Genomic DNA, 9,625 nt, shown 5'->3' on the forward strand with positions numbered 1-9,625 from the left:
TATTATCCATGTTCAGTTGCAGTGCATTAAAATCATCATCATGTTTTTATTTATGGTCAGCTACATAAATTGTTACAAGGTTTAAAACTTCCTTGTATACGTGTTGTATATATATATATTAATGGTATAATATTTCGTAATCAATATTAAAATATTAAGTCATTTATAATAATTATTTAATTTTCGACGTAATTGATAACATGTTAAAATTGATTTCTGAAAATCCATTTCATATCTAAAATTAAATTCAACTGGCATTCGTCAACCATGTATATGGCAAATACCAAGATTCGACAAAGTTCTGGGTTCTTTTGTACCTTCTGTATTCAGTTAAGGCATGTCATAGACGCAGTTGGTCACCAGCTCTGTTTGGTCTCCACTTGTTCCAATGGCCAATGGCATGGCCATGCGTGGCTAGCCCACTGCCAATATAGCCAGCTGATTTTGTAATCTATGTCAATTTCCATATAATTTCATTTCACTTTTTATCTTCCTATTATACTCTAAGCACAGCGCTGGGAGATCTTGTATTTATGGAGGAGTTCTGATAGGATCCACATTACGGCATCATCAGTCACGACATATGACGACTTTGTTTAAACATTTTTTGATGCCGAAAATGAGTCATCACGAAAATGTACGTCAAAATTCCATCAACTTGTTTTGGATATAATTTTCGAAAATTTTTAGATGTACAAACGTTTATGATTTATGACATATATTTTTTTCAACATAACACTAGCAATTCCCTAAAATGAATAAAGAATTACTAGTATTACTATACAACCCTCCTTTTAAGCTACTACTAAGTGATAATTTAGTAGAAGTGGTGACGATAATAGCCCCAGTGGGCAGACCCATTGGTCAGGATGGCAGGGAATTCTTGCATAGCTTGGCGCCCCGTACACTATTGCGCTAATGATGCAATACATTTAAACTATTTATATGTAAATAAGTATTATACGTCGAAACTGTTAAACAGTCTTATCGTACAAATTTAAAAGAATAAAAGAAAATCTCTCAACATTTTTGATTGACAGGTAACATAATCAAATTATAAAGAGGCTTTTTGCCACAGAACCAAAATATAACCAAAAAATCCTTTCATATACATCAATGTCATATACCCAATATGTTTCTCGGAATCGGAATTGCATTTCAAACAAATGTCGACAACTACACACATTTGCTTTATTCATTTTAATATTACTCAGAATTGAGAGGTTCAATATGATTTTTCAAATAAAGCAAGATTAAAAGATTGAGATAAACTGCGAGTAGTTGCCGAGGTAAAGAGAAGGTGGAGAGACTGGCAATTGGCCAATGATAAATAATAAGTCACCAACTTCCAACGCCAATAAACTTGAGAACTAATATGTTATGTCCTTTGTGGTAGTTATATTGGCTCAGACAGCCTTCAAACCGTACAACGTGAAGGAAACATCCATATTCGCGCCTACTGGTAAAGGTATTCTGCATGAAACTCGAAACTCTCCGGAGATGAGCGTGAAGTACAGAACCGCACAGCTGAATAATTATAACAAAACGTAAATCACCTTTCGAGAAATCTATAAATAGATATGAATTAGGTGTCATTGTTAATTAGTGGAAAATCGATTAACTCTTACATAACTACGCGAAACAATTAGTGATCTTTAATAATCAGATTATAATTTTAACTCCAGAAGAATTTTCGTTTTTAAAACCTTTTGGCTATATGAGATCTGCTAGATCTAGATAGAAGAATTTTATCGATCAGACCCGAGATGAAAAAGGCCGAGATGGTCTAGTGGTGAGAACACGTACCTAAATCGTAACCAATGACTGAGGGTCCAAACCAATTTTCATGTGCTTAATTTGTGTCTACAATTAACCTCGAGAGGAAACCTGCAGGGAAACATCGTGAGGAAACCTGCATCTGCCTAATTTCAAAGAAATTGTGCCACATGTGAATCCACCAACCCGTGGTATATGTATCCTCAAAGGGAGAGGAGGCCTTAGCCCAGCAGTGGGGAAATTACAGGATGTACGTGTTACATGTTGTTGTAAGCAAGACAATACATGTACCTGTCAGTTGTCAAAAATATTATATATAATTAATATTATATTCTTCTGTCTAGAATAATAATTTCATACACACTCTTTTATATACAATCAATTTTTTTTTATTAAATAAGTATTTAAAACACATAATAAAACAATTAAAGGAAATTACGGGTAATTAACTGGATGCATGCCTAATTATTATTTGACTAATAATAATTATTTCATATCAAAGGCAATAATAGTGAACCCATTAAATTATTTAATGTATTTTTTTTTAATTTTAATCTAAACTGACTAAATTAATAGGTAAGTATATTTTCGTTTTAAGTCATTACTTAATATCAAATGGTATTATGTAACAGTTCATAGTATCAAATTTGTGAAATGTTTACATTGATAAATAAAAATTTAAACAAAAACCGACTTCAAATAAAACACTATTTTAAAACAAATAAATATGCACTAAAAAGTAATAAAAATAATTGCGTATTCAACATATTTTTTAGTCCTCCTAAGTAAAATAAAATGAAAAATATTAGACTACCTAAAAGTCGATTTACGATTAAAAATTATCAATATCGGTCCATCCAGTTAAAAGTTATGAGGTAACAAACATAAAAAAAATACAGACGAATTGATAACCTCCTTTTTGAAGTCGGTTGACAAATAGTGATGGATGCGATGGATGCTGGGAGGATGCGAGTAGCTGGAGAAAGATCTCAGTGGCGTGCCTTTGAGGCCTATGTCCAGCAGTGGACTAATATGAGCCCATATTAGTCCACTGCTGGACATAGGCCATGATAGGCATGAATAGTAGTGTACGTGTATCCTTTGTCTGTCTTATTATTATTATTATTTTCAATAACAGCAATAATTTTTTGTCACATTTTGCCACTAAGCTTCCTGGTACGATTAATATTTTACGATTATGTTCTTTTGTGAGTATAAATTTTGTTTTTTTTGCACACCAATAGTTGAACTAAAACACTAATACGCTATGAGTATATTTATTGCTAGAAAAGATTGAGGGATCCTTACTAAAAATTAAGTAACGTTGCAAGAAAATTGCACTAAAACTTTCGTCGCTGTACTGCGGGAACTCTATGGAATCTACAAAAATCTTCGCGATACCATATGTCAGACTATTATCGTTATGTCATACTAACCACATTTTATATTTTAAAAGTTAATGAAAATACCGACCAAAATTAGACCACGTTATTGATACTTCTGTTTAAATCCTTATCTAAAAAAATCATATTGTTTTCTAGTCTGTTTCAATTCGTATAGATTACTTCTTGAGTTTTTCAAATCGGCTATACCATTCAATAGATATCACGATTTTTATAAATCATAGAAATAGAAAACAAACACCGGTCGCTTTATGCACGCTATTCATACCTTTTTATTATATTAATCCTTATACAAATAAATTAATATAATTTAACTTAATTTAACTTACAAAAGAAGATGAATCATCTCTTAAGATTAACTACGTTACTTGAATAAAAAAACACGATTTTCAAATCGAATTGTGAGTATCCACAGATAATCATGTACTGTGTTAAGATTTAAAAAAAAAAACCTATGTCCACCCATGCGAAGCCTGGACGGGCCGCTAGTCTATATACATACTTATGGAAGGTTATGAATTATATAGCATACAAGCGACCCGCCCCGGTTTCGCACGGGTACAATACTGAACCAAATATACTATAGATTTTGTTAAATTACGACATCACATTAGAAACTTCTAAAATTATCAGTCTTTCTCTACTATATTTTCCATGTATTATATACAAAAATGTCTCGAATTACTCTACCTATTAAAAAAAAATCCGTTGCGTAATTTTAAAGATCTAAGCATACATAGAGACGGACAGCGGCTTTGTTTTATAGTATGTAATGATAATTACGGCTCATTACCGCAAAGTTTATTGATAGCATTCTTGCAATTGATATTGTTGGAGTCTTATTGATGAAGAGATTGCATGTGCCTTACATTTTTAACGTGCATTTAAATATCTGTAATTATTATCAATCGATTCTTTTAATTATATTTAAATACTTAACAAACTTCAAATTCTAAATGAGGTTGGACTGTAGTACAAACTTATACTTTTCACTACTTATTAAAGTAAAGTAAAGTAACAGCCTGTAAATTTCCCACTGCTGGGCTAAGTCTCCTCTCCCATTAATCCAAAGCGGGTTGGTGAAATGCACTTGTGGCAGAATTTTGATGAAATTAGATCCACGCAGGTTTTCTCACGATGTTTTCCTTCACCGCGGACCACGAGATGAATTTTAAACACAAATTAAGCATATATGTATATATACATATAAAGTGGTGCTTGCCTGGGCTTGAACCCGAAATCATCGGTTAAGATGCACGCGTTCTAACCACTTCTCTTCATCTGTATATTTACTGTATAAGTATATATTATACACATATACATACAGAACATTAACTAACAGAAGCACGTACGGAAATATGTAATATATTGGATTAGGACAAGTTTCGTACCAGGAGTATTGTTTAGCAGTTTGTTAACGATCGGGACCGCAGAGAAACTTGTAGAGCGCGGAGGGAATCTCATCGATTACTGATAAATGAATATCATGTATATTAATTGTAGAATACAGAACTAAGGCGAACTATTAGAACGCGTGCATCTTAGCTGATGATAGTGGGTTCAAACCTAGCTACCACGGGAACAATGAATGAAAATATCGTGAGAAAACCTGCATGTATCACTAAATAATTATTACTGTCACCACTGTGTTACTTCTTATTTAAACGCAGTTCTCGAAATTGATATGAAAAATAAAATTTGGTCATATGTAATACATTATGTATGATGAAAATATGTAGAGTGCTTGAAAGTATAGTGTTTTAGTTTATTATTTATATAGAGATTTTTTTTTGTTATTATATGAAGTCATTTTGACCAATACAAATAAAATACTGTATTTAAGTCAAACAATTTCGCTATCGTTTACTAGTTTCAGTTTTCGAAGATGATTGAATCACATAGATTAAAATAATATATGACTTTCTATGGATGAATACACGACGACCTAATGCTATATCGTTAATTAAAAAAAAAAAAAACATTCTAAGATAAAATACAAGACATTTCTCAGTATAGGAACCGAGTACAATTACATTAAATCATATTACAAGTCCTTTGACAACAAAAAAATCAAAATCAAAATCAAAATAAACTTTATTCAAGTAGGCTTTTATAAGCACTTTTGAATCGTCATTTTACAATTAAGTGAAGCTACCACCGGTTCGGAAAGTAGATTCTACCGAGAAGAACCGGCAAGAAACTCAGTAGTTACTCTTTTTTAACATTTAAAAAATACAACGTCATGTCAATTAAATACAATTATTTCAATTAATGTATCCTGCTTGGAAGTCAACAGGTATTAACTCCACGCTTTTTTATCATCTACAAAATCTTGTATTGAATAGTATGCTTTTTCTACCAATGTATTTTTAACAAACGATTTGAATTTACTAAACGGCAAAGTTAAAAATTTCTGCGGAATTTTATTATAGAAACGGATACCTTGCCCCAAGAAGGATCCATTGACTTTGCGGAGTCGGAAACTTGGCGTTATAAGTTTATCCTTACTTCTAGTGCATATACAATGATTATCACTGATTTTATCAAAGTGATCAATGTTACTGTGAATATACATGATATTGTTGTAAATATATTGCGACGCAACAGTAAGTATTCCTACTCTGTTAAAAACATCCCGAAGAGAGTCTCTAGCTCCAAGATTATAAATAAACCGAATTGCTCTCTTTTGTAAAATAAAGACAGATTCAATATCTGCAGCGTTACCCCAAAGTAATATGCCATATGACATAATACTGTGAAAATAACCAAAATAAACTAAACGAGCGGTATCAATATCAGTTAGTTGTCTAACTTTTCTAACCGCGTATGTTGCGGAGCTGAGTCTTCCTGTTAGGGATGATAAATGAGAAGTCCACTGAAGTCTGGAATCCAATTCTATTCCTAAAAACACCGTAGTATCAGCTACTTCAAGACGGTCACCATTTAAAGATATATTATAATTTTGCTTGCTAACATTAGGTAGGGTAAAAACTACACATTTTGTTTTTTGAGCATTCAAAACTAAATTATTTACTGTAAACCAATTGTGTATCTGTGATAATGCACCGTTCACATCGTCATAGTCATTTTTTTTCCTGTCAACCTTAAAAATCAGCGAAGTATCGTCAGCAAACAACACTATATCACAAATACCCTTAACATAGAAAGGAAGATCATTTATATATACTAGGAATAGAAAGGGACCCAAAATTGAACCTTGTGGAACTCCCATTTTTAACGTAGATCCAGAAGACTTTATTCCATTAATGAAAACTTGCTGGATTCTTTGACTTAAATATGAAGCGATGAGATCAAGAGCTTTACCTTTAACACCGTAATATTTGAGCTTATAAAGAAGCGTTTCGTGTTCTACACAATCGAATGCTTTAGATAAATCACAGAATACTCCAATAGCGTTCTGTGATTTCTCCCAAGCATCGTAAATATGTTTGAGAAGCGCAATTCCCGCATCAGTTGTCGAGCGACCTCTTCTAAAACCGAATTGCTCACCATGAAAAATAGCATTTGTACCGAAATGGACGAGAAGTTGATTTAAAATAATTTTTTCGAAAATTTTACTTAAGGATGGGAGTATTGAAATAGGTCTGTAATTACCGGGATCGCTTCTGTTTCCAGTTTTAAAATTTGATAAAAACTTGAATAAATGGTACAATTTTCATTCCGTACAGTATTGTGTTAAGATTTCCGTATTTATTCCGTTGTTGTGAACCCTGTACCCGATATTGCACTTCCGTCTGAGATTATAGTGATTTCAATTCAATGTATCGATAATTGATTATATTTAATTCATTGACCTCATCGATAATGTTATGACACGTACAAAGTGACTTGAATTATCGGTTTTATTTAAAAAATGTTTAGCACTTGTGTGTGAATTCTGTAATGTATGTTTGTTGGGGTAATAAGTGATATACCTTGACTCAATCCAATCGTGTCCAAATTTCATGATTAAAGTGCTAACGTATTAATATAATAATCAAAGATAGTCACGTTTTTGTGAATTACTTTTTATTATATTAATTTGTCGTTATAAATATTATTTTTCTGAAACTCTGGCTTTGGAATGAAGTGAAAGTATTTACGTTTACTAGTTTGTCAAATTACTATTTATTTTTTCATTTTTATACGTGATTTATTTTCTTTCGAAGACAAAACTTTACTGACTATATCATGAAATTACTTTTTCTACGATATTATAAATTTCAAAATAAAGTATTGAAAAAAACGACTTGTTGGTATTTTGAGGTTTCTATTAATAATATTATACAGATTTGATTTTGATAAACATTTGTTTCTAGCCAATCAAAATATTCCAAATTAGAAAAAAGACGAATCATTTTTCAGGGTAGTGCCGAAAGTTGTTCCAAGAATGACCAGCGAAATTTATTCCAGAAAACATCGACATTAAAAACATCGACGTACGATCGTCGCTAGTTTTAGTGTTTCCAAGTAAAGCTCTTTGTGGGATTGAAACTTTTTGACTCTGAGGGATTGTTATCTGCGAGTACCATCTAACATCTAACGTATGCACTTCCAAATAGGTAAAGTGCGGTCCGGAATAAAAGTGTCTTAATATTTCAGATACAAGTATGCCGTCCTTATTTTTAAGTGAACTTTTTAATTATTAGAAATCGAATTTTAGATGTTGTTGGCATTTATTGGTGAGTCTCAAGTTCTTTTGTCCACGTTATAAAAACGGTTATTCTCAATTTATTTTCTTCGACATCAAAATAAAAAAAAACAAATCTTGCACCGCCATATTGGAAAAATAGGGTTTCATACAGTTTTTTGGCAATAACTTATTTCTGATTTATTTTATAATATAAATAGTTATGTCGCTAATGTAGAGAAATTTTCCTTTAATTTATTCATTTAATTTTTTTGTTAAAACCAATAGTTTTAGTGAACAGCAAAGTCAACCTGAACCCACGGTATATATGTAAACATGTTATTAATATTATAAAATTGGTCACAAAGCTGTGTAATATAATATTGATATTTATTACAAAAAAAAATGAGAAACAACTTGTCGTTTACCGTTAAGGCATACGATTTATTATTGTATATGTAACATAACATTACAAAAAAAATAGATCCCGTTGAGTTTCATTCGCCGGTTCTTCTCAGGTGGTGTTCCGAACCGGTGGTAGATTTTTGACTATCAATAAGAAATTGTAAACACCTCTATTTTGAATAAAGATTTTGGACTTTGTCTTTGATTCGGCGTTGTCCCGAAAAAGTGCCAAATATCAGCAGTATTTCTACGACAAACTCCCCCGCAGTTAAATAGAAGTAGGTACTCTAAGGATTAAGATATAATTTACAAAATTGCTTCGGCTGACCTTCGATGTAAGATAACGCGTCACTCTCAACCTCCAAGTGATTTATTGATACTGTATTTTAAAGTAGGGATATAATTAGCATGGCCTACTATCTGCAATAAATATTTGCAATTTAATTCGTTTCGTATTCGAATTCGTGTTAGGTATCTATTACAGATCGAGGTATTAGCATTGCCGGCTATTTATTTGTTACGCAAATGTATCGTGTAAATTGTTGAAAATTATATTAAGCTCGATCTAATGAATCGATTTTTGACTCGAATTATTATTTTAATGAAAACTTAAACATTTTTCTTGATTTTGTTTGTAATACTAGTACAATAATAATAATGACCTTAAAGAGCCGAGGTGGCCCAGTGGTTCGAACGCGTGCATTTTAACCGATGATTACGGGTTCACACCCAGGCAAGCACTTCTGAATTTTCATGTGATAAATTTGTGTTTATAATTCATTTCGTGCTCGGCGGTGAAGAAAAGCATCGGGAAGAAACGTGCATATAACTAAGTTTAACGAAATTCTGCCACATGTGTATCTATCAACCCTATTGGAACACCATAGGGAGGAGGCCTTTGCCCAGCAGTGGGAAATTTACAGGCTGTAGTAATAAATTGCACGGCTTTGTGACTACCACTGTTAATAAATTGTCTTTATATAGGTACAACGTGGGTTAAGGTTAACTTAACTGTACACTAAAACATTTGGTTTCTACAATAAAAAAAGAAAATAATTAAATTGAAGACAATTAAATCAACTTAAATATTACATAATTATTTGTATTGTAAAATTAAATGAAAATAAGTTATTGTCAACAAAACTGTTTTTGAGGCGCCATTTTTCCAATATGGCGGTGCAAGTGACAAATTGTCAAAGCAAAAAACTTAAAAATTGCCATTTATAAAAAATATCCGAAAACCTTCTAGATAAAATTAACACATAACTGTCCAATACAAAATAGATAACAAATATTGTAACATGTTAAAATTAACAAATTCAAGATGTTCAACTTTATTTGGTGTGTTTGTTGGTAAGATGTACACATAACCCATGAAGGCAAAGTTATACCTTTACTCCTTAAAGGCACT

Source organism: Vanessa cardui, chromosome 13 (genome assembly GCF_905220365.1).
Source record: "Vanessa cardui chromosome 13, ilVanCard2.1, whole genome shotgun sequence".
NCBI lineage: Eukaryota > Metazoa > Arthropoda > Insecta > Lepidoptera > Nymphalidae > Vanessa > Vanessa cardui.